The sequence below is a fragment of the Micromys minutus genome (assembly GCF_963924665.1).
Source record: "Micromys minutus genome assembly, chromosome: 10".
In the NCBI taxonomy this organism is placed as follows: Eukaryota; Metazoa; Chordata; class Mammalia; order Rodentia; family Muridae; genus Micromys; species Micromys minutus.
Genome location: NC_137979.1, coordinates 12,590,425 through 12,616,247, shown reverse-complemented (window position 1 = coordinate 12,616,247; position 25,823 = coordinate 12,590,425). Strand labels below are relative to the sequence as shown.

At 48.7% G+C, this 25,823-nt stretch overlaps 1 protein-coding gene across 3 annotated transcripts in view; it reads right to left on the bottom strand.

The window, feature by feature from the left end:
• RAI1 (retinoic acid induced 1) overlaps window positions 1-25,823 on the bottom strand; it is a 93,556-nt gene that overhangs the window by 39,278 nt on the left and 28,455 nt on the right. For 2 of the 3 annotated variants that reach the window (XM_080923509.1, XM_080923507.1), the window contains exon 2: window positions 19,624-19,753. The exons of the other annotated variant lie outside the window; for it this stretch is intronic. The gene's annotated coding sequence lies outside the window, so the exon portion shown is untranslated. The remainder of the gene's footprint in view (window positions 1-19,623; window positions 19,754-25,823) is intronic. 3 annotated transcript variants of the gene reach the window in all.

Sequence of the window (25,823 nt, the reverse complement as noted above, 5' to 3'; positions counted from 1 at the left end):
TCCTTTAGTCCCAGCACTCAGGAGGCTGTCCTTGGAGACAGCTGGGCAGCTCGCAAGATCAACTCTGCTGACAGGCAGATTCTGGTCTCTCTATTCTGCCTCTTTCTCAACAGAATCTTGGGAGCCGGGTGCAGCAAAACTGAAGAGAAGGCTTGACAGACACCGATGGACATCACAGCCTACTTGACGTCTGGTCAAGAACAAAGCCCGGGCCTGGAGGTGTCTTTGCCTCTGGGTACCTAACAGTACTGCAAGGCAGAGCCCCTGAGGCGTCACTGTGGGACTGTGTCACTCCCTCAGCTCACTCAGCACTTAAAGGTTGACCCACCATCAATGCTCCCATGTACACAATTTTTGTATATGTTGATCTTTTTCCTTCCTTCCCTAACACATACAGGACCTGGGTTCCATCCCCAGAGCCATTTAAAAAAATTTTAACTCCCCAAACTTCTTGGAGCAGTGCCATCTTCAGGAAGCCTTCTTTACACCCAGTGCCTTTGGACTGTGTCCACTCATTGGTTCCTCAGTTCTGTATGTAGCTCTTGGTGTGACAAGACACCCCTCTACCATCCATGTTCTGTTCTGCCTAAAGTAGAATTAGACACAGTAGACAGCCCCTGCTACCACTATAAGGGCTGGGGAGCAGCTCCTATCTCTCCAGGAAGACTACTAGCCAGTGTCTATATAAGAGACAGGCAGTCAGCCTGAGCTTGGTGATATGGGTGGGTCCATGAGCCATCACCACGTCTTCCAGAAACCCTCGGAGGTACAGTGTGTTCACCCCAACTAAAGCCCTTCTCTGGGCTAGAGCCCCTCCTGGCTTCCCCATCAACACTCAGAGAGGCAGTTATAACCATCCTTAATTAATAAAGAAACAGGGTAATGAATTAATCATCACATACTACACGCAATTTGTTTGGCAGCTGTATCTTTAAAAAACAAAGCCGTGTGTGAGCGCTCATGCTTGGCAGGGTCTTTGCCAAATGACACTGAAGGGCAGACTGTAACATCTTTGGGTGAGGCAGGGACAGCCAGGGGTACTTAATGGCTGTAGACACTCCAAGCAAGAATCTGTGGGGGAGCAGGGACCCCATGGCTCATCACACCCCCAAGATAGAAGCAGGCTTACTCCAAGCGGCATAGCTCTAAGCAACCCCCCCCCCACCCTCTGAAGAGCTGAACAGATGCTTCCTCAGATCAGAAGAATGACACCAGCCCTCAAAGAGATGCTGTGAAAGCCTGTCTTCCTTCTTTCTCCTTTTCTTTATGACAAGATTTTTCTTTCTGGAGAGTAGCTGAGCATCAAGGGCAATAGGGGATGCAGTGGTACCTTTAGTACCTTGACCAGCTTCACGGTCACCGATCACTGGGATCACTGGAGGGTTCCTGCTACACAAAGGCCTTTGAACTCTGTCTCTCCCTACATCTTTAAGCAAGATTATGTAAGCGGGGAGTGGTGGGGAGGCAAGATGGCTCAGCAGGTAAAGAAAGGCACCTGTCACTAAACCAGAATGGTTGAGTTCAATTCCTGGAACCCAAACAGCAGAAGGAAGAACTGACTTCCACATAATAGTGTGTACCCTGACACAGACACACAGAGACACACAATAAATGTAACAAAAATGTAAACAAACAAACCACAGCAAGTAGACAGTGCTCACAAGTATGTTGGTAAAACAGCCTGACGGAAGTGTGCCAAAATGGCAAGAATCCACAGGCCACCTCTGAGCTCTTCATGTTCTTAAGTATGCCTTCTCCAGTGGTCACCAGGCCCTAAGCATGACCCATACCAATCTGGACAGAGCAGCCACATCTTGGGGCTGTAGGCCCTAGTACCTGTTCTGTACCTTTCTCTGTCTTGCAAAGCCTCCCTGCCCTAAACACTTACACTCTGAAAAAGATCTATGGAAAGACCGAGTTCAGTGCAAGGAGACAATGCCTTACCAGAGCTCACCAGCTTACCCACTGCCTCTATGGATACAGAGCTAACCAGGCCCTACCCGGCCCTGCCCCTTGCCCTGCTGGTTCAAGTTCCTAACTAAGATCAGCTATGCCGAAGTGGAGTCTAACAATTTGGACTCCTGGGCTACCCCGGAACTGTGGCTCAGTTAGGCCCCAGGAGCATGCCCTAGGCACATTTCCGTAAGCTGAACTCCAATGGCCTTCAAGCCTGGGTGAGTGGCTGACTCCACCTTAATCAGGAGAAGGCTGAAGAAAACATTCACATTCACTGAGATTTGAAACCCTATCTCCAATGGATACTAGTACTTCTCTCTCTCTCTCTCTTTCTCTCTCTCTCTCTCTCTCTCTCTCTCTCTCTCTCTCTCTCTCTCTCTCTCTCCCCCTCTCTCTCTCATATTTTGTCTTTTTTTTTTCACCCAAGACAACGTGGTTTCTCTGTGTAGCCCTGGCTGTCCTAGAATGCTCTCTATAGACCAGGCTGGCCTCAAATTTAAGAGACCTGCCTGCCTCTGCTTCCTGAGTGCCAAGTGCTAGGATTAGTGGCATGCTTTCTACATTGTGAAACACCTGGACACAGTAGGAATTTGAGATGCTCAGGGCCTAGAACTGTACACAGAACAAAGAAGGCTACTGTTTGGTAAGTGTTCATATGGTCAGCCTACAGTGATTTAAACCTAGGACTGGAATGATGGCATGGGTAAAGCAAAAACCACATCCCTCTGGAGAGGGATGCATAGATCAGCACCACTCTGTTCTGCCTATGGTCCTGCATGGACAGCAGGCTGGGCCCATCTGTAGCTTCCAGAGGCAGAGCTGTAACCAAATAGATGCACATACGTGCTGTGCGTATAGAAAATGTTCATAAAGTAAATCTGGAAAAAGAAATAAAACATTGAAAACAGTGTATATGGTCTCCCAAGATGGCGCAGAGGGCAACGATGCTTTCCTCCAAGCCTATGGACATGAGTTCAATCCCGGAAACTCACATGGTAGAAAGGAAAACTAATTCCGGTAAGTTCTCCTCTGACCTTCCCACTTTTGCTGTAATGAAATACTTTCTACAACACGTACAAAACAAATAAATGTAATAACTGTTTTTAAAATGAAAACAACACATATGCGTTAAAGTAGGGAGAGTGACAGTATTTTTGGCAGTTTCTAATAAACTCAGTTCTAGGACCTGGAGGGGAGGGAGGACAGGTGAGTCCATCCAGTTAGTTAAAGACTGGAGATACTCATTTGTTCATTTCTTCATTAATTCCAACCAAGATTTCATCATCCAACCTGCTGGATACTTAGACATCAGCAGGGAAAATATATTCATTCTTCACGTACTAGGTTTCTGCTGTGAGTCTCAGGCCTAGTCCTTGCACCTAGAGCCACAGACTGAGTTGGGAGTCAATAGGCCAGGCTGGGAAGAGCATAACCAAGCCTTAGGGTGTGTCTGCTATCTGTTCTGTGCTCCCAATCCCCTACCCTCTGATCCCATGCACATTACCTGTGGTCAGCAGCCCACACTAGAGCTAGCAGACACACAAGAAAGCAGTTATGGTCCCTACAAGAGACACTGACATGAAGCTGGTTACTGCCTTTTCAGAAAAATATAATTCCTTTTTATTAGAAAATTAAGATAGGACCAGCTTGCCAAATGCCAAAACAGCTGAAATGTGCTTGCCTAAGATATGTGATGTCTGATAAATAGATTTATGCATCTCCCTTCTTTCCTCTATCCCTCTCCTTAACCAGACTGTTTTCCATTCATTCCCCATCCACAGTCACTGCAGCAATGGCCATGAGCACGGCCCTGGCTCACAGGCCCAATGCCCTGGATGTAAGGAGAACGCTTTTGTTTCCTCGGCACAGAGCACCAGATTTAAGCCTTCTCAGAAAAGCCTCAGGGATTCTCTGGCTTTCCTGAGATGCAAGGCTGCCTGTGGCCTCTGCTAAGCTAAGGGTGTTAGAAGGAAAGGGCAGGAACAATAAAAGACTTGAGCTTTGGAGAAATATGTTCATCCATGTGGAGACCTGGGCACAGGCGGTTCCATGCAGCTGGTGGAGGGAGGCAGCCAAGGCAGAGTGGAGCAGGGTAAGGACAAGAGGGCAGGGCATGTTCCTCACCACCACAAAAAAGCAACTATTCGAAGCCACCAAGGTGTTTTTTCTTATTGAAAAGTCCTTGATTCTTTCTGCCTCAGAACTCAGGAACAAGTGCCCATCTTATTAATGGGGTGACGGGGGAGCCCAGAGGGTGGGTCTTCCTCCTCAGAAAGGTGCTGAGCCTGCCCTGTGAGTCATTAGGAGCTGGTAACTAAAGTACTGAATTTTCTCTCACCTACTCTCTTCTCTTTCCTTCTCTCCATTCCCTCTCCCCCATTAGTCAGATGTTCCAGGCTAGTTTAAAAGGGAACTGGGAACATAAGATGCCTGTGTAGCTAGACCTGTGTGCATGCATGCACACAGACGAGCCAAAGTGTATGTGAATACTAAGACAGTGGTGACCTCCTGATGCTCTGATGGAGTGGGGGTGGGAGAGTGGTATCACAGCCCAAATACCTCTGCCTCAATCTCCCCTTTATGGCTCCTGAAGGCCTCCCATCTCGGTTCAAGGACAAATTCATTTCCCTTGATGCCTTCTTGGGGAACAAAAGGCATGCTTTGGTTTCTTTTACCTCCTCTCACTGAAGCATTGGGTTTAGCCTGCTTTGTTCTGGAGAAAATAAGACAGTATCTGTCTCAGAGTTTGCTGCCTGGGTAGGAGACAAGGTAGAGGTCAGAAATAAACACAAAACACCACTGTCCACCGGGCCTCCTTCCCTGGTCCTGACAGGCACAGCTTTTTATAGGATTCCGCTCTAAGACCTAGTTCAAATCCCAGGTGGCTCAGTGGTCTGGAGAATTCTTTTACTCTCTAAGTGCTGTACCTGCATGAACCCCTGGCACAGTGTCATTTCTCACCTGGGCAGCTCCAGACATAAGCCAGTTCTCTGCTGGCACAGGTAGGGAACCATAGGATATGTGATCCCCAATTTTCTGGAGTCAACTGGGTTAGGATACAAAATAGGTTATCTCCGAGGAAGCAACAAACTGCTTGCCCTGAAGCACAAGAGTTCCCTGGATGACAGGAAAAGCAGACCATGCACGACAAATGTGCTCTTTAGAGAGGACCTGGACCGTGGGAGCGGCATGATCTGCAGAATTCTGCTCAGTGTAACCCACATAGCACCTTCCCCTGCATGTTCATTGGCTCTCCTGGGTAGATACCAAGTCTAGCCTAATTTAGTGAATACTTATTCACTCAGACACTAACCTCTGATGCTGACTGTTCCCTCTAGCATAAGTTAGGTCTAAACTATGGTCCTCCTCATGGGGTAGGGCCATAGCATCTGGAGGTTTCCACCACCCTCCCTACAATGGGAAGCAGAGCTGCCTGTACTGGTGAATCATATCGGCGCGGGCGGTGGTTCTATGCATGGGGAGGGCCCCACAACCACAGCTCTGTCTGCAACCAAGATGAAGGGGTCAGCTTTAGCAGCTGACTGGCAGTAGGGCTGGTGCCCCGATCCACCTCTGGCAGCCTTTGGTCATCACCAGCTGATTCAGCCTCTAGCCTGGCCAGTACAAGGGAGAGGCAGCCCGCTGGGTTCAAGTTGAAGGCATAGAGGCACGGAGTAGAGGCAGAGCTCAAGTGAGAAAGGAGAAACAGATGTTGGAATGTGCAGTAAGATGGCTTTCGAGAGCTGCAGCCAGCCAAGCAGTCCAGCTTGGTAGGCAAGAGGTGCAACAACCCAGTCAGCAGCCCTGGCCTTCACTTAGACACCCCTCTAAGCTGCAGGCTTAGGCCTCTGTCCGCACTCTCTTCTTCCTCACCCTGTCAGAGTCATGAAGTAAAGAACTGCAAATGGGAACGCCATTTTCATTTGCACCCGCCTTCACTTCCTCAGGTGCTGAGGGCTGACATGTCCTGTCCTGTCCTGTCTAGTCATCACTGCCTTCTCTCCCTTAGAGGATCCAGTGGCCCATAATAAGCCCCCCCCCCTGATCTAGTGCAGGGACCCAGTAGGCCATAATAAGCTCCCCCCTAGATATCCTGCCACAGTTCTCACTCCACTGCACACTGCCTTGGGTTTTCCTTGTCACAAAACCGTCCCTATGCAAGGGACAAGCAGCCCTAATCAGGGTACTTGTGTCCAGATACTTCCTAGGTACCAAACAGATACCCTCTGAAAGGACTGCAGCTGCTCCACACCACTTCAAACTGTGTAAGAGGTGCCACACACATGCCTTGTAGCTCTAGGTATTCTGCCGGTCGGTCTTTCAGTTCTGACAACTCCTACCAACCTGACCCACTTCCCAGATGAAGAAGACTGAGATTCATGGGCCAATACAGGCTGTGTGGACTCCTGCAAGTTCTGGGGGCCAGCGTGGATGAGGTGAGGGCCTTGCATGGTAGCTTTCCTGGGCCCAGCAAGTATCACTAAGATCAGCAGGTTCTTATTGCTTTGTTTGAAACGGTCTCACTATGTAGCTCTGGCTGGGCAGGAACTAGCTAAATAGAACAGGCTAGCCTGGAACCCACAGAGATCCATCGATCTCTACCTCCCAAAGTGCTAGAACTAAAGGTATATACTACCATATCCATTTAAAAAGCCCTTTTTCAGGAGCAGTGTTCCTTTGAGTTCTCTGTTCTTTCCCTCAAGAGACAAGTCCAGCCTAAGGACCACACAAGATGGGGAAAAGGGGGGGCTAGTGCCCACACAGCATCTAACTCATACTCCACCCAGAAGCAGTCAGGAAATGGGTTTCTCACAGTCCCCCAGCTAGCCCACCCTACCCACAATGCTTTACTCAGCCCTGCGCCAAGAACTGGGCCTGTTGCCATCAGCTACCAGTCACTACCTGAGTATCATCCCACACTTCTCCCAGCCAAATGAAGAGAAGGCACACACTTTTCTGAGACCCTACATCCTCAGGCTACCCCAACCATTCACTCCTCAGAACACCACCACTACTTCTTGGCCAGCTTGGGACTATGTTTTCTCTAAGTATCCCCTAATCCAGCAGGGATAAGAAGTGTAATCTATGCTTAGCAGTCAGCCATAACTGTCTTGAGCCCACCCACCTAGACCTTCTCCTTTGGTCTGCAGCTTACACCACCATCCTCTGAGGCAGGGAGGGGCACCTGAGGCTGGTGCAGGGTCTTTGCCTCCACACACTTCTCAGGGGATATTCACTGAGGCTGAAATTTCAATGAAGGCAGAGAAATAATTACTACAGGGCTCCAGGCCAGCTCAAGTGCGGACAGGCCTCAGTGTCTGGAATTTTAAGAGGTAGCCAGGTATCCCCCAGCCAGGGAAAGAAGTTGGGCCTTTTTTTAGGGTCACCCTTGTAGCCCTCCATTCTCCTGCCTCCAGAGTACTTGAAGGCACAAGAAGCTGGGAGTGGAGAAAGAGAAGATCTCCGCCCCCAGTGCAGGCCATAAAGGGAGCCACAGCTGGCTCTAACACAACTGAATTAAATGAAATCTGAATACTCAACACTAGCGATCCCGTGGTGAGACTGAAGGCCACCTGAGCACACTAGGATGGGGATATACCCCCTAAACAGGCCTGGGAGGGCTGTGTCGCCCCCCTTTCGGAAGTTCCTATGCAGGCCTAGAGGAAGACAAAGGTAGCGCTGATCTTTGCACCTCAGACTCCCCACAGTGCATGAGGAAAGGGGAGGGGTCTCTGGGTACTGTCAGAACTTTTTATCTTTAAAGAGACCTTCAAACAGCCTGTTTGACTATACCTCATTTCAAAAAATGACTATCCTTGATCCAAAATGCTATCTCTAAGAATCACCCATTTTCTCTTCAAGAATGCTTCCTTCTAATCTAGAAATTCCTTAGCTCCAAAAGTGTTCCATTTCTAGAAACACCTTCTTTATCTTAGAGATGATCCATCTCCAGAAATGTCACTGCTCTCCTAACAACTCTGTTCCTACTCCAAGAAGCTTTCTAGAAATGCTATGCCCCATGTCCAGATGCTCATTTTACCTCCAGAAGTACCTCAGATCCCAAAGTGTCCCATTGTTTCCAGAAATACTCCAGAATCCTCCTCAAAGAGGCACTACAATTTATCTCTAGAAAGGCTCCATTCTCAGAAACGTTATGTTCAGCAATATTCAGAATGCAGAAAAGCCTCCTCACCTTTACTTAAAACAAAACAAAAATCTATCTCCAGAAGAATTCTCATTTCACTTTCAAATGTACCCCTATTTCATCTTCAGAAACTACCTCCTCCAGAAATGTTCTCCATGCTGTCTCTAGAGACATCCTGGCTCTGGAACCATTCCAGCTCCTGTCTGGAAGCACCAAGGCAAAGCTTCCCACCTTGGCTCACATGCTGAAGGAACTGAGACTCATTTCCTCCAAGATCTCCTGGAAAGAGATTGTACAGGCTTTCCCTTCCCTTGTCTCTCTGGCTCCTGGAGACCTCTCAGCCATCTGCTGGGTCCTCTTGTCTCAAGAACTAAGGAAGTGTGATTTGCAACCCCCTGGGGTAAACAACCCTTTCACAGGGGTTACATATCAGATATCCTGCATATCAGATGTTTATATTACGACTACTAACAGTAGAAAATTAATTATGAAGTAGCAAAAAACAATAATTTTATGGTTGGGAACACTACAACACGAGGAACTGTATGAAAGGGTTACAGCATAAAGAAGGTTGAGAACCACTGGGCAGAGGATCTTGCCTGGGGCAGGAATGTAAGGGGGGCGGGGCAGAAAGGAATAGTAAGGATGAGGTCCTTCCACTATGCCCTCACTGTTAAGAACCACTGCCTACATACACACAGCATGGTAAAAACCCTACTATGTACAGTAGGACATCACCCTTTAGAACCACGGCTCAAAACAGCATGGAAAATGTGTCCACCATCTATACACACATCTACGATACATTCATACCCACTGTAAATCCTTCCCGATTTTCCTAGGGGTCTTACATTCTGGGGATGCCAAGAAGTGGAAGTAACTCTCTCAATCCACAGACCGTGCAAATCAACAAGACTAGCAACCTGTAGCTGCTCAGTGCCAACAGTTAAGAAGCCCAACCACAGCACTTTTGGGTTTAGAAAATTAGGAAGGTGAGAACAGTATATTTAGTATCTGCATAGACACTCACTAAGATGAAGTGTTTACTCCCCCTTGGGCAGCCCCGTCCTCTTGGGTAGAAGCAAGTCTGGCTATGTCACTTTTGTCCACACAGCTGAGCACTGCTCTCCCTCCAACACATAAAGCTATGTCCTGTGGGAAAGGTACGGTGCTGGGGAAGGGGATGTGGAGGTTGCTAAGCAGGGGATAGCCGTAGTCCACAAAACATGTACTTATGGAGTATCCCAGATCAGTATAGACATGGGCACACCGAAATCCTTCTACTCTGGAACTACACAGAAGAGGCCGGAGCCCCTGGCCTGCACCAGGGCCTCCTGATACCTGAGCCTCTGTGGGACAACTCTCAGAGCCTCCAAACAGTCAAAGGAAAGAAGTCATGAATGATTCCTGATCTGTCAGGATGACACTATGTAGCCCTGGTCTGCTGTCACAGGAGGACAATTACCATTTATTAAGCCTCCCAATTTAGAACCAGCCTCAATTAACTGGAACCTCCAGAGCCCACTCTGATGGATATGAATACAGCTTCAATATGCCCTCCACTGTGCCCCCAACTAGCTAGCTTTTACCTAGACACAGAGCTTTGACTCTGTCTCCCACCACTCTTTTCCGTCCCTCCCTGCCCTGTTCAGGAGACATACTTTATCTATGCCTGACCTTCCTTTGCTAGGAAAAGCATCCCCACCAAAAATAGAGAAGAAAAAAAAAAATCCAAAGTTAAACGTGGATGTTAGTGAGCATATGGTCCTAAAGTCTAAGATGGCAGTGAGCCAGGGCCACACCTTGCTGGTGGCAACAGAGCTGTCCAGGCCTCTTAGCTCCTGGGAGCAGCCCAGCCTACTGCATCGAGATTCTCTATCCTTCGCAGCCCAAACAACACTGGCTCTCCTGGGACCCTTTTATCGTACAATGTCGCTTCAGCAAAAGGTTAGGTAGAAGAATGTGGAAGTCTCTCCCGCATATTAACTAAAAGAGTGTTCTTGAAAATGCACAAGAAGAAAGCGCCCCTTAAGAGTCAATTTCTCTGGACCTGAGATGAGATAGAACTGCCAGGATTCTGTCTCCAGTCCTGCTTCACTGGGACCCCAGAATGTCACTTCATTTCACTGAGCTCCAGTGGGAACAAAAGTCCCCACTGCTGGTGATCTGACACTGTGAGGCCATCTGAGTAACTGCAATCACGTTCCACAACAAGCAGAAGACAGCTGGTGTTAGCGTTCAGCCCTACAGGCAAGAACACACTCCACAAGCACTTGATGCCTGTTTCCGTCACCTATCCCTGACAGCCCCTCTTCTGTGCACCCTGGAGGTGGGGAGTATCCAAGGAGAGGATTCTTGGATACACCTTCTAAACACAGTTTATCATTAGTTAGCTGTGGTTTTGTTGTTGTTCAGTTGTTTTTCAAGATACAGTCTCACTGTGTAGCTTTGGCTGGCCTGGAACTCAAAAGAGACCAGATTGCCTATTCCTCCCAAGCACTGTGATTAGAGGCATGCACCATACCTGGCAACTAGCTGGCTTTTCAAAAGAAAAGCACAAAGATTTTTTTTCTAAAAAAAACATGGTATATTTTAAAACCCTGTGCTTGACAAACACTGGCCATCTGAGGATGTCCCTTCTCATTCTCAAGCCATGGTGTACTGGCTGGTTTTGTGTTAACTTGACACAAGCTGGAGTTATCACAGAGAAAAGAGCCTCCCTTGAGGAAACACTTCCATGAGATCCAGCTGTAAGGTACTTTCCCAAGTAGTGATCAAGGGGAGAAGAGCCAGCCCATTGTGGGTGGTGCCATCCCTGGGCTGGGAGGCTTGGGTTCTGTAAGAAAGCAGGTTGAGCAAGCCAGGGGAAGCAAGCCAGTAAGTGACATCCCTCCATGGCCTCTGCACCAGCTCCTGCTTCCTGACTTGCTTGAGTTCCAGTCCTGACTTCCTTTGGTGATAAACAGCAATGTGGAAGTGTAAGCTGAACAAACCCTTTCCTCCCCAACTTGCTTCTTGGTCATGGTGTGTGTGCAGGAATAGAAACCCTAAGACACATAGCTATCCTCAGCCTTAGCTCTCAGAAAAGCAAGCTTTCTTTGGCAGAGGCTGTCAACCATGAGGGTTTTCTGTTATGTTGGTCTATCAAATTCAGTATGACTGAGCCCACCTTCAGTGGGTAATGAGTGTTGTAAAAGCCTCCAGTACAAAAATGGGCTCAGAAGTTCTCTTTGGGATCACTGGAAAGGAGAATCTGAAGGGTCATCCCCTTCTCTGTGAGGTTTACTTATGCCCCTCCTCAGCCAATCAAAGTGTTACAATAAACAGTATAAGAAAAAATGAGCCCTTTACAGATCCAATGCCCAGAGAGGTTATGCTTGTATTACATAGCAAAAAATAACATGAATGGCAGCTCAAAGCATGGCCCAGGGAGAATTACTCTGCAGTCACAGAGTGACCTATGATCAGTGTCCATCTCCCTAGGGCTCTAAGTCATGAGTATCCTAGGACTATCTACTTTGCTCAAACCTACTCCTGCTTTGGGCCTGCTACAAGCCTGGTTGGTGTCTTAGTCAGGGTTTCTATTCCTGCACAAACATCATGACCAAGAAGCAAGTTGGTGAGGAAAGGGTTTATTCAGCTTACACTTCCACATTGCTGTTCATCACCAAAGGAAGTCAGGAATAGAACTCAAGCAGGTCAGGAAGAAGGAGCTGATGCAGAGGCCATGGAGGGATGTTACTTATTGGCTTGTTCAGCCTGCTTTCTTATAGAACCCAGGTCTACCAGCCCAAGGAAGGCACTACCCACAATGGGCTGGGCCCTCCCCACTTAATCACTAGTTGAGAAAATGCCTTACAGCTGGATCTCAAAAAGTGGAGGCATTTCCTCAAGGTATGTTCCTTTCTCTGTGATAACTCCAGCTTGTGTGAAGTTGACACAAAACCAGCCAGTACACCTGGGTTCAGTCTTTGTGTGTACTCATGGGCACCAACTAGGCAGTTCAGCAGAAGAAAGGCCTTTTTCCCTAATACCCTACCCCAACTCAGTATCCTAGGAGTCTATTCTAGCCGTGGCTAGGGGCTACTCCCAGAGTGCTTCAGTTTCTACATCTGCAAACTGGAGGTGAAGAAACATTCTACTGACAGAAAGTCTGAAGAAAGTAAGAAAGGCTAAGTCCTGGTACCCAGCAGGCTTTTTACCCAGGCTCTGCTACTATACCCCCATCTGTATCCTATCCTTTGTATCTGGTTCTGCAATATACTGGGTTTTGATTATGGCCCCCAGGATTTCACATCTATCCTCTGTAAGACCTCAGGGCTCCTTGGTTTAGTGAATAGTAGGACAGCAGTTCTGGTTCAGGAAGGTGATTAGGGAACAGGTTAGGCCCTGCATCCCTCTGGCTGTCCTCAGCCAGAGGATCTGTACAGGAGCCCCATCAGGAAGGGGACACAAGGGTACTGAGAAGATAGACTGTCCATATCCTTGGAAACAAGTGTGGACTTGCCAATCTCTCTTGACTCCTCAGTGTTTCTACCTCTGAGCTAGTCATGCTCTCTGCCTAGTAAGCCCTTCTTTCTCAGTACCTTCCAAGTAATTAATGTTTTTCATAGCAGTCACAGCCCAGTGCCTTGTCAGCTGTAAGTCCTATCTGGGCTTGCTCTGTGCCCACTCTGATCTAGAGCTGCTCATATACACACATACTCCTTGTCTTGCACCGTGAGCCTCAAGCACAATGTTGAGAATACTGAGCTGCCACTGTTCCTTCTCTGGCAAACAATACTGTGCTCTGAGTGAGTCCCCTTTCTCTGGGACACCTGCCAGGGTCCCCTAGGTCAGAGCCTACTAGACAGATGTATGGGTGTCAACAATATAGCTTCACAGCCACAAGTACAAGGTCAGGCTGACCTAGTTCAGCCTGATCTGGCTACCACCTCCCACATCCCCCTCCATGCAGCACCTCTATTCTACATTCTAATCTCCAAGATGGCCTACCCCATAGCTTTTCCTGGCCACTTGGGCTCTGGCTGAAGCCCTAGACCATAATCTCATCTATATGGTCAGAGCATCCATGACAGAATGACTCTAATTCTACTTTTGCCTTATTGTACCCTAGAAAAAAAACCCCATTTTGTGTTTCCTATTTCTACATGCCTTTCCCAGGCCACTCCATCTCTTCTGACCCCAGCCCTGCAAGGGTCTCACTGAACCAGGGAGCTTCCTGAGAGAATGCTTTCCACACTAAACCTGTCCTACAGGGCAACATGGTGACCTAGTGGTAACAGTGATTTAATCGGGCAGCAAATGGCGGTCTAGAGTCCATTATCTGACCCATAGGCAGTTAGCTGCAACACTTGATATTGTATGATTTTGCAGAGTATGTGTCACAGAAACATCTAGATTTTGGGTCTTGAGAAAGCGGATGACATATACTCTGGTTACATCTCCAGGAAGACCAGCTGGCCCTTGTGGCTTCACCTGCACTGCCAGCTTGGACTGGCACTATGCAAATATGGGTCTCTTCAGACCTGCCTGATGAAACAAGATAACAGGTTAGCATCTTAAACAGGGCTGCCCATGCCTTCTCCTGTGAGAAGACAAGAGGGGGCAGCATGCAGGGGTGACTGGGGCTTTTCTTGGATGGGTAGACACCTGTCATCTTCCCGCCCAGTTCTGCTCTTTGGAGCATGTGGAAGCTGACCTCCCATCCTTCCTGCTCCTCTCATTCTTAGAGTACTAGTTTCTGGCTTATACACCTCCCCCTGGTCAAGCTCCCCCTAAGAATGTGGGGTCAGATCTAATAAATCTCATTGGGACCCAGCCCAGCAGGAGTATCCTATTGCTTTCCCCAAACATTCCACTTTTAATGAGGTGACCTTAGGTGGCTCCCAGTGAGCACATTAGCTCCCCAAGAGGCTCATACTGCGATGAGTTAGCTGCACCCAAGGCTGTCTCCTAGAAAACCCTAAAGGATTTCATTTTGTCTCTCTAACTCTTCTCCCACGGCAGCATACACATGTCCTGGATGTAGAGATGTAGAGATGAATCCGTTTGCATCTGGAGCTGTCAGGCACTTAAACCCTACCTCACTTCCTGACAGACTTGCCAGGAAAAGCTACCACCACTGTGGCACCAAAGGGAAAATTAGACTCAGCTACTTTGGGGCAGTGACCGTCAATTCTTTTGGATATGAGTCTTTCCCTCTCAGAGAATCGGGACAAGCCTGGGGCAGAAGCAGCCAATTAGTGTGTGGGAGTAGAAGAGGTGCAGTGGTGGACAGGTCTCCCAGATGCTGAGGTGAGCAGGTTTACAGGAATATCTATCACTGGACGCTTGTGACTGCGATTCTCTACCAGAGCACTCCTTGGGTTAAAAGGAGAGAGAGCCAAGCAGAGCAATGGCAGGCCTGGGCTTTCCTAGAGAAATCTTCGCATGTGCATCCCAAGCGTGGCTGCAGCGCCTGCCAACCCTAGTGGCACTTGGGTCTGCTCTGCTACAGATTATCAGCTAACACAGGACAGTAGGGGCAGATAGAAATGATGCAAGTCAGATGACAACTGTCTAGGTGGTGAGCTGTCAAATCCCCACATGAAGGAACAACACAGCTTATGCTCAGTGTGGATGGGAAAGTTCAGAAAGGAACTTAGTGACATGGACAATGAGAAGACTCTCTTGGCCCTAGCTTCCCAGAGCTTCTGTAGAAGTAGAAGCACAAAAATGGGAGTCTGGGGGAGCTAAGAACTAAGAAAACAGGCCGAGTCTTGGGGCGAGAGAACTGGTTACGGCCTAGAGTTCCCAACATCTGGCTGCATGAAGCCATGTCAGTTTTCTCTAATACTAAGCACACACCGTGCAGGGTTAAGCAAATAATGATGTAGTGCCATGAACATGAATCCAGGGCATTCTGATGGGTGCCATCCAGCTCCTCAGACCTCAAGGACATCACCTCAGGGAACCCTAATAGGGCACATACCCCCAATATCGGCCATGGCCCTATAAATCTGTGCCCTAAGTCTGTGGCTGGACCCTGTTTATCCAGACCCCCCCACCCCCGTGCAGCCTCAGCCTTTTCCTGGCTGGGGGTTGAGCAGAAACAGCTCAATCAGGATATAATCGTTTTTAATTAACGTGCGGATCATTTCACAGGCTGATCTCCTTGGAGACCACAAGGAAGACAGTCTTCTAGGATTTTCTTTTTGCTCTCCCAGTGTATCCCTCTCAGCAAAAGGCCATACTTCACTTTTACCTACCATCCCTGAGAACTGCACAAAAGCCTGGCTCCTGGGTCTCCTCAAGGCCATGAGGAGGTTATTATACGCTCACAAGCATACACATACACAAGCTTGCATCCCACCCCCAACACAGACCCGCAGAGATACACATTCATCCACATGGAGGGCACCCACAGGAGAACATGTGTGTCTAGACAGAGGAATATGCATGTGGAAGCAGAAGGGTCATGAGTTTAAGGCCAGATATCTACATAGTAAGATTCTTGTTTCAAAATAAGGGGGGAGGAGGATTAGAAGCACACATATGGGCACACCCCAAAACAGGACACACAGATGAGCACTCACCTGCACACATCCCACACAAATGTCCATATGTCCATATTCAGCACAGTTTCAACCTTCAGGGATGAAGTACTGGCAGGAAGGAGACAAAAGGGCCCTGTCCTTAGGTGGGAAATCAGAAGCCAAAGCTGCCTGCTACAAGGATCTCTAGGACTGAGTGCAACATGTTTGGGGTCAGAAAGACCTAAACCACATAGAAGCATAGAGGACCCAGGCTAGTGGCCTGTCCCCTGTTCCCTACAGAGAAGGTGACAGAACAGCACTCAGCCCTGTATAGCCACCTCATGGTGCCCAGCACCAGCTGGCATGACATTCCCAATGGAAGTATATCTCCAGTCGTCTTTCTTCTGGATACTTAATGAGGTCCATGGGGCTTTCTCTTTACTTCCTTTATTTGACCTAAAATCCTTTCTATTCCATTTTTTTTTCCTTCCTTCCTCCATTCTCTTCCTTCCAAGTCCCCCTCCCCCTGCATTTTGGAATCACCGTTTCATCTGTTTCTTTTCTTTCCTTTCACCCCAGAATTGAACCTCTGATGAGAATAATTCTAAATGGACTTACCTGACCCCCATCCCAGCACAATACATCTGATAGGTGTTTATACCTTCCTAGCTCCTGACAGACCACAACTGGGTCTCTGAACTTGGAAGCTGCAGCAGAGAGGGAGGAATTACCACCTGGGGCCTGAATTCTACAGCCCCACCTCTCTCGATAAACTTGCTTCTGACCCTCAGCTTGTCTCTTTGGAAAATGAGATGGTAAAGGGGTAAGAGGTGGGGGAAGGTCTAACCAACTACAGGCTGGGGACTTGGATAGTAGCTCTAGACCCATTGCCACAACAGTGTACATGACACAGAAGATGTTAGAAGCCTATTTGCTACTGTTCCAGCTACAGACAGCAGGGACACGTTGAATTGTTCTCCTCACCTGGTCTCTCATCTATGAGATGGGCAAGCTCTGCTTAGGACTCTTCCCAGATACAATAACACAAATGCCAGATCAGTAGCAGGTTCTTGATATGTGACCTTGGGACTCACTTCCCCTCTGTGTTCTGGTTTCCTCTTCTTGAGTCAAAAGAGGGAGGTCAAACAAGTGACTCATTGCCAAGGTTCTTTGCAGCACGAAGAAGTTTCTAGACAGTAGGAAGGAAGAACAGTGTCCTACTTAGCCCAAGAAAGCTAGAGAAGCCTTTTTCCTCCACTGCAGGCATGCCGGAGCCTTTCACAGTGGTGGCAGCAGCAGTATTTTGAGGAAATCACCTTTAAACATCAGAAAAGGCTCTCTACATAAAATATACTCAACTACATCATTTTGTTCCAGTATATGGAACAAAGGGAAGTATTAAGCAAATTATACCAAATCCACTTGACTGGAAAAGCCTGAAGATATTAACATTGGTATTTATAAAGAACTGGTTACAAAACAGGAAAAGGCTGGTGCTATCAGCACCCCCTCAAAATAAACAAACAAAACCAGGACATACATCTAAATAAGGACAACTCAAGAAAGCCTTTAAATCACCAACCATTAAAGCCAACATGTGGAAAGAACCACACCAACATGCAAGCACTGTCAGCCCATCAAGACACTCAATAATCTGTTTGTTTTTCTGTTATTCAGGGTATTTTGTAAACTGTGTTATTATATATGTGTCAGAAAATACCTTTAAAAAATGACCTGCTGCTTCTAACCCCCTTCATTCTCTGACTCACTCATTAATCATTCACTCCTATGTTTGACTAGCCAAACACCAGACAATATTGTCTGCAGTGTGCCTGGCTCTGAGGTGCTATGAGAATAGCTTCTGCCTCCTCCACCACACACAACTCTCCAAGGCGCTTATGCCCCGGGTTGAATAGAAGGCAGCACCAAGCCTGGTGAAATGAAGCTCCATGTCCTGGGGCACTCATCTCCAAGCCATCTCAACTCCCAAATGTTCCAGACTATCCTGGGGCTCAGAAAGTCACTCTAAAAGACCCAGGTCTTCAGCTGTAGGGGTGAAGGTGTGGGTGTGGGTAAGGCAGAGGGTCAAAAGGCTCTTCTTCCTAAACCCAGCCCATATGATGACATTCCTCCAGTTTCCATGACCCAGGCCCATAACCTCTTTCCCTTGAGCTACAAGGCCACAGCTTGGCTGCCTGATCCACAGGCTCTGACTTTTGTCTCCTACAAGGTCCCTAAATAAGGAACCAGCATGCATCCTGTCCAGTTAGTGGCAGAGACTGCTGCTGCCAAGAACAGGGAAAGCAGGGTCTGGGTCAGCAGCTCCTGCCAGGCAGTATCATGCTGTTAGCATGGTGGGGCTAACAATGTTTCTCTGTTGTTTAGGGACTGACAGATTTCTGGGAGAAGGTTAACTCTTTGAGTTCCTGGACCCAGCCACAGAACAGTCTAAAGATAATCCGTTTCCCTAACCTCAAAAGGTACTTCCTTGTTCCCTAAGAACCCAGTTTCTAGAGAGAGGTGTCTTCCCCAGCTTGAACAGCCAGCCTATTATGGTATCTGGACTCCATTCCTCTGAGCAGCTCAACTTACCATGTATCAAAGCTGGGGCTCTCAACGCCCACCCAGCCTCACACCTCTCCACAAACCCAAAGTAAAGATCTGACAGCTTTGAATGCCAAGGCTCTGACCCAGAAGTCCCCACCCCCTTGGAGCTAAGCCCTCCCCCTTTCTGGACTGCAGTCCCCAGGAAATCTCTGGGACAGACCTTCGTTCCCATGGTGCCAGTGTGGAAAAAGAACTGTTCCTACCACCATCCCCCATTAGCAGTCCTTCACCCCATTTCATCCCAGGAAAAGTGCAGGTATCAGATCTCTGGGTCACCAGAGCAATGGTGTCTGCTGTGGATTTCAGGAAGCCAAGCACTTCGTCATACAAGCACATCACCTCCGGGATCACCTCTCAGCCTGCATTGTACAGGAGGGGAGGAGGCTGAGGTTAGTGGTTTTTCTACGTGCCCAAAGGCACCAACCAATCATCAAGCCCAGTCGGCAGATTCCACAGCCCAGCCAGTGCACCCCAACTCTGCCTGCTGGGCACCCCTACTGGCCTCCTCTCCACACCATCCAGTGGTAACCTCTTCAAGCCAAACAAGGAAGAAAGGAGCCCCTTCCCCTGCCTAGGGCTCAGGGTCAGCAGTCGTAGGAGAGGCTGAGTCATGACCCCTGCCCCTCACTGCAAAGGCATGAGATTTTATTGTCAGCTTGGCCACTAGGCTGTTTTAGCAGGCGGGTTGGAACCGGACAGAGGGAACGCAACAGGGAATGGGGAGGGGTATCTAGGGGAAGTGTTTGAAGCTGATCAGTCCACCATATCCGGAAGCTACCGGGAATTGGGGGGGGGGGGACCTTAAACCCTCCAAGGCTGAGAGGAGGGGCAGCAGTAGCGCCCAGAGGCACCAGGGAACTGTTCCCCGGAAGACGGCACTCTCGGGAAGTTTCTCACTGGTTGCTCACAGTAGGACCGTAGGACCGGTGCTCGAAACGCCCTCCCAGGCCGGACCAGCTTCCCGACACAGATTGCGAACTTGAGGTGAACTCCTTCCTTCTCCAGCAGCACCATCTGCGGCCACCCGCCGCGACATCTCAGCCCCCATCCTTCCACCAGTAGCTCGGTCGCCGTGACCGCTCACCAAGGCATTGTGGAGCAAAAGGGAGGGGAGAATCCCCAGTACAATCTAACTGCTGCGGCCATTAAAAAAAAGAAAGAAAAGAAAAGAAATTCCTTCTCCTGAGACTGATCCCCTCCACCCACATGGAAAACCTCCAAACACGAAAACCCGCAACTCCAACAAGAATCGCGGCGCGGTGGGAGGGGTGCCCCCGGCGACCCCCGTCAGTAGCCCCACTTCGCGGCAGGTCAGAGCGCGGTGGCAGACCGGGATTCAGGGAGCCCTCTTGCCCCGAGCAGCCCGCCGAAGACACAAAGCTTCGCCGCCAACAATACCTGCGGGCTCCTCCTGGGTCTTGGGGCGCCGGCGTGGCGCGTCTCGCAGTCTCCCTTTTCTCTTGCCGCCTCTCTGCAACGGTGCGCTCTCCCCCTCGCTTCTTCCAGTACCCGACCGCCAGATGAGATCCTTGAGAGAAAAATATGTGAGCGCTCACACGATTCCTTTCTCTGCGCGCCGCGAGCGCTGGCGCTGGGCTCGCTCCTCTCTTTCGCGCTCCCGTGCGCGCCGCGCCTCTCCAGCCCCTCGCTTCCTGCTCAGCAGCGCCTGCAAGTGCCCTCAGTAGCCATTATTCACTGGCCGCCGGGGGGACAGGAGGTAATTAGAGACGGCCTTGTGGCCACGTCCACTGGGCTAGCACGATGCGGGCGCAGGGCGCGCGCGGGGAGGGGCACGCGACAAGGGGGCTTGGCTGCGCGCAGCCCGCGCCCCAGACGCGGAGGAGGGGGGAAGAGGGAGGGGGCAGGGAGGAGGAGTGGTAAGCTGGGCGCAAGCGGGAGGAGGGGGCGCCAAGGAGACGCTCTCCCGGCTCTCACCGCTGTGGCCAGGTCACTGCTGCGAGGTTCCTAGGCGCCTAAAGACCGAGTGGGGGTGGGGAGGGAAGGGGGTGCTGTGCGTGCGCGCGCGCGTGCCAAAGCTAGAAGGGAGGGAACGCTTTAATATTTTTTCTAGTGACTTACGAGCCCACGGGTGAGCCCTTGGCTATGCGTTCAGAACCGTGTATCAGTGTAGCTATAAATTTCTGTTCTGCCCTATGTATGAATGTCACGGGCTGTTGATGGGGGGCGGGGGAGATTAACTAGAAACCAGCCTCCTAACACGCCGGTAGGTCTCGGCGGGACTGAGTGATGCAGTGGTTGTGTGGGGGTGGTGTTTGTGTGCGATTGTTTATAGGTGATAGTGTGACTGCGTGGGCGGGGCTGCCTGCGTGGGCTGTGTTCCGAGGGCGTTGTGTATGTTGTGTATTCGTATGGGCTTGTTTGTGACTGGGCTGGCTGCTGTGTGGGGCCAAGGGACTGAGAAAGTATGGACATTGCGCCTGTGCGTGCACTTGCCACCCGCAGGGATCTGAGGCTGCCTGTGATAGGGTAGGGTCTGAAACCTGGCAGGCAGAAGCTGGCCCTAGAGGATCCCACCAAGAAGAGCTGTTTAAGGTGCGAACAAGCAGTGCTGGGGTTGAGGCACAGAATGGTGTGTGGGAGTGTGTGTGTGTGTGTGTGTGTGTGTGTGTGTGTGTGTGTGTAGGTGTAGACAGGTAGGTAGGGACCTTCATGACGTACCTCCTTTCATTGCACCAAAGATGCATCTCAGAGATCCTGGCATTTACAGACCCAGGGGTTCAAGGTTTTGAGGGGGCACTGGTTGAGCCTAGGATATCTTGGAGGCAGGCAGCAAAGGAGGTAGTGCCTGAAGACAGCTTGAGAATAAGATGAAACAAAGAAGCCTGGGACTTTGAGGCTGGACCTGGGTGTGGGGGGGGAGGTAGGGTTGCTGCCAACACACTAAAGACAGACCCCTGGGAACACGATAGAAATGCCACACTTAGTCGCAAACTCAAGAGTTTTGCTAGGCAACCCCTTTCTAAGCCACCCACACAACCCACCCATTCTATCCATCCACCCATCCATCCATTCATTAATGAATCTATACATCTATTCAAGTACCCATCCAGGTTTCCAAGCCAAGATTACCCAATCCCCTTCCCTACACCTCTTCCTCTTCAAGTACCTATCTGCTTTGTGGGAAAGAGCTATTTTTTTTCACACTTAGGGGCCAGTGGCTGACACTTCCAAACCCTACTTTGCATGTTCGGAAGTCTCCATAGACCCTCATCCCACCTGCCCATGATGCTGTGCCTTCTAGGCTAGGGTGAAGATGGTGTTGTTTCTTCCCAGCTTTTCTTGCAACACAACCTGGTGAGGTCTAAGAGAGAGTGTATAACAACTGTTCTACCTCCTGGCCCTAGTCTTGAAAGTTACCCTAAGCCTACCAATGGAATGGAAAGATGCTTTAAAAACAGACCGCAAGTTGGGAATAAGAGAATTAACTGACTTAGAGTCCCAGCACTTAGGAGGTAGAGTCAGGAGTTCAAGGCCATCTGCTATATTGCAAGTATAAGGTGAGGCCAAGATAGCTGAGATACTTGAGACCCTCTCTCAGACAAAAAGAAAAAATAAAACAGATTTCCTTAGCAAGTGAATGTCCTGAGCCCTAACTGTTCTCTGTACAGGGAATCAGCATTTACAGCCAAGCTTGGCACTTCTGAGCTTCCTCTGGTCCCATTATGCAATAAGGACTTCCTTAGTCACCCGAAGAGCAAAATAGATAGACCTCTGTCAAGGATGAAACTTAAAAGAATAAGGTCTAATCTCCTCACCTCGGAAATGCAGGGCTGCTTAATTTTAGTCTTCAGTGACTGTCCTGGACTCTGTCACTCAGTCCTGGGACAGTCATGAGAAACACAAGGCCTGCTGTGGGCACCATCGAGTCTAGTGACAGACCAACACAAATCAGTGCTATGAACCACCAACAGCCACAGACCTAACTTACCTGTCTCCTCTGTACAATCACAAGCCCAGGTGTACAAGATGCACATAAAGATGATAATGTGTGCCCATGCTGGAGGGCTGAGGCTGACTCTCTTCCAACAATTTAAGGGGGGGAGGAGCCTAGAGAGATGGCCCAGACTGCTCTTCCAGAGGATGAGGTGGGAGCATGGATGATGGGTATTCAATTCCAAGGACTCACATGGAGGCTTATCACCATCTGTAACTTCCAAGGGTTCAGACACCTTCTTCTGGCCTCTTCAAATACCAGGTATCCACATAGTGTATTCATACACACAAAATAAAAAATATGATTAAAATTTCATTTTATTTTATGCATATGGGTGTTTTGCCTGCATGTATGGCATGCAGGTTAGAAGAAGATACTGGATCTCTTGGAATTGGAGTTACAGATGGTTATGAGCCACCTTGTGGGTGCTAGAAACTAAATCCAGGTTTTCTGCATGACCACCATGTGCTCTTAACTGCTGAGTCACCTCTCCAGTCCCCCTCCCCCTTGGCCTAACTATTCAGTATTCCCAGTGGCTGATGGTACCTTCACACAGGTCCTTAAGACTTTCTTGATGTCATATCGTACCTTCTGGCTTCATTACAGTGCCCCTTCTTACTGTACATTCTAGTTCCTCTGCCTGAAACACTTTCTCATTTCTAAGAGGCAGAAATTTCCCTATTTGTTTTGTAGGTAGCTTTTCTGGTTGGTGTCTCCTCCACTGGTAGGTTGGTACCTGATATACATCCAGAATTTGGTAATGAATGATGGTGAATGAGTAAAGTTAAGCTAGACCTTCTATTTACAACCTTGATTCAGCCCATGGCTTCTCTACGAACCTACTGGACAGGATGATGGGGTTAGAGAAACTTGAGGTTCAGTCAGGCTACATGATTCACTTAGCCATGAGTATTCTTCACAGATCCAAAAGGGTCTAAAGGAATGAAATAGTGATGGGTGGCTTCTCCCCAAGAAAAGAGGAGTACTTATTTGTTCTAGGGCCCATCATTGGCTCAGTGGAACTTCCAACTAGAAAGGTCGAGAGAAGTTGTAGTCACCTCTGCTCAGTACAGTATCACAACTCAATCTATATTTATCAAATGACAAAGTCAAAACTCACATTATAACTGCATGAGTCCAGCCTCTGGCTTGTTCCCTAAGACACTGCTGGCAGGGTTCTCTGTGGCTGGTGGCAGGCAGTTTAGGCTTACAGCACAAATCATTTTCATGCAAGGGATGGCCAGGTGTAGGGCTGGCTAGGGCAAAAGGGTTTCCTGTGTCCTGAGCCTCAGATCCCACTAGGTAAGTCCTGCCTGGGGATGGCAGTGTGGTGGCTCTACTGCATTAGAAAGAGTTTTATGGGTGCTTCCTATACATGTGGCTGGGTTCCTGGAGCAGGCTGACCAGCTTGTCTCATAGTTGCCTATAGCTATCTGAACAGCTGCTTTATTGCACAATGAGAGGGAAGCTAGAGAAAAATGGAAAGGCTGGGGAACTTAAGCAGGAGCACAGAGAAGTCTGGAGTACAACACAAAGGAAAAGGCCACCAAGGACAGGGTTAGCTAGGGAACACTTAGACAGAAGAACACGGACCCACCCAACCAAGATAAGTAGGTATCCCTGAGATTCAGAAGTCAAGTTTAAACAACCCTGGGCTGATAGATTCAGGCTAAAAGTCTACAAGGCTGGGCTCAGAAGACAGCTGGAGTATGTTTTGATGTTGTTTGCTTTGCTGGAGTGGGGCAGCTTTACATGTATTCTATTTGGAGGAGGGGTGGCAATTTCAAATCTCCATCTATCCTCCCCATTTCAGGGACTGGGTCACTAACATCCAATGATGCGTTTCCCAATGTCACCTAACTTTCAGGTAGTAAAAGTGTTCATCTAAGGCTGAAGAGATGGCTCAGCAGTTGAGAGCACTGGCTGCTCTTCCAGAGGTTTCAGGTTCAATTTCCAGCAACCACATGCCAGGTCACAACTCTCTGTAACTCCAAGATCTGATATCCTCACACACAAACGCATGAGGGCAAAACACCAATGCATGTAATTATTTAAAGTGTTCATCTACAGGTCTGGTAGGTAGGTGTGTGTGTGTGTGTGTGTGTGTGTGTGTGTGTGTGTGTGTGTGTGTGTGTGTTTAAATGTTCATCTACAGGTTTGGTAGATATATGCTGAGTACCTCCTGGGCACAGGGATCTACTCTCTGTGCTGAGGATCTACAGCAAGAAATGAGACAATGATTCCATTTTCCTCCCCAGGCAGACATGAAACAGAATGGAGAAGTAAATGATATACAATCAACATGGTTCATTCTCTGAACTACATCAAGCACTTGTGCCATCATAGTGTCCTTACGCACACAAAGACATATCTGCAAACAACAGGAGGAGACAATCTTAGGAATCTCTGTGGTACGTGCAGTCTGTTATTGACTGAAATGTTATGTAGTGTCTGACTATGGTTGTTACTCTTAGGGTGTTAAGAAAACATAGATCCAGGGAAGGGGCTGAGAGTATGGGGTGAGGGCTGTGTTTTTATACTGAATGCCAAGAAACTTAAAGACTGTGTAGTGAACATTCAGATAACTGGAGGGAAAGCTGCAGGAGATACTAAGCAAAGGCCCAGAGGCAGGGGAACTTATAGCTATACTTTAGTATGTCAAAGAGGGACAAATACATACCCATAGGACATAGTGCTCCACAGTAAGGATATCCTGTTTTACAGGGAACATGATTGGGGGTAGGGGAAGGTCTCTGGTGTTTCAAGCATAGGAAGAACATAATCTCCCCTAGGTCCTCATTATAACCCATGGCTGCCATGAAGAGACTGAATGTAGGCCCAAGGCAGGAGTAGAGAGGCCGACAAACATTAGGTCACATTCTAGCTTTAGTCGGATGGCAGGATCCATGATACTGACTGAGCCGCTAAGCTAACAAAGAACTTCTGTTATCTGCTATCCATGCTGTGGACACAAGGGCATGGAGAAACTATCCCTCAGGAGGTAACAGCCTCTGCTTCTGTGATACCCCTTCCACCTGTTAATCACCCTCGTTAACTTCATCATACCAAAGAGGTCTCATTCGTTGATTGTCCTCTGAATAGACAGTCTTCTGCCTGGGTCCAACATGGATGACCTGTTACCTTCCCACCCCCCTCTGAGTTTCAATATCATCATTTTATGAGTATGTCAATTCAGGTGAGCTGTCAGACCTCCCTTACGGATCTGATGTATTCTTCAACCAAGCTAATCAACTGCCATAGCTCTGCTTTACCAGGGACCTGTGGAGGATTCCTTACATGACAAGTATAGTTATGTACTAGAGAGACAGCAGTGAGCAACAGATAACCCTGCCTGCCTGGGGATGGCGTAGGCTTTCACTGCCAGCCTGTACATTTCTGTTCACATTAGAACCCTCTGCCGAGTAGCACTCTCTAGGGGAGGAGTACAGAGAACACGTTTCTTTTTTAAAGCAAAGAGCTTTGTGTCTCATCTAGTGGTGGTATCATTGGGAATGTGGGCATTCCAATTCCTAGTTTGTAAGATATTTTCAAACAGTGCGTATGGTTCCCAGCACACTTCCCTCCCCAAATCCCACAAGCTGACAGTGAGGATCAGAAAACCAGTTGGGTATCTAGGGTTGGT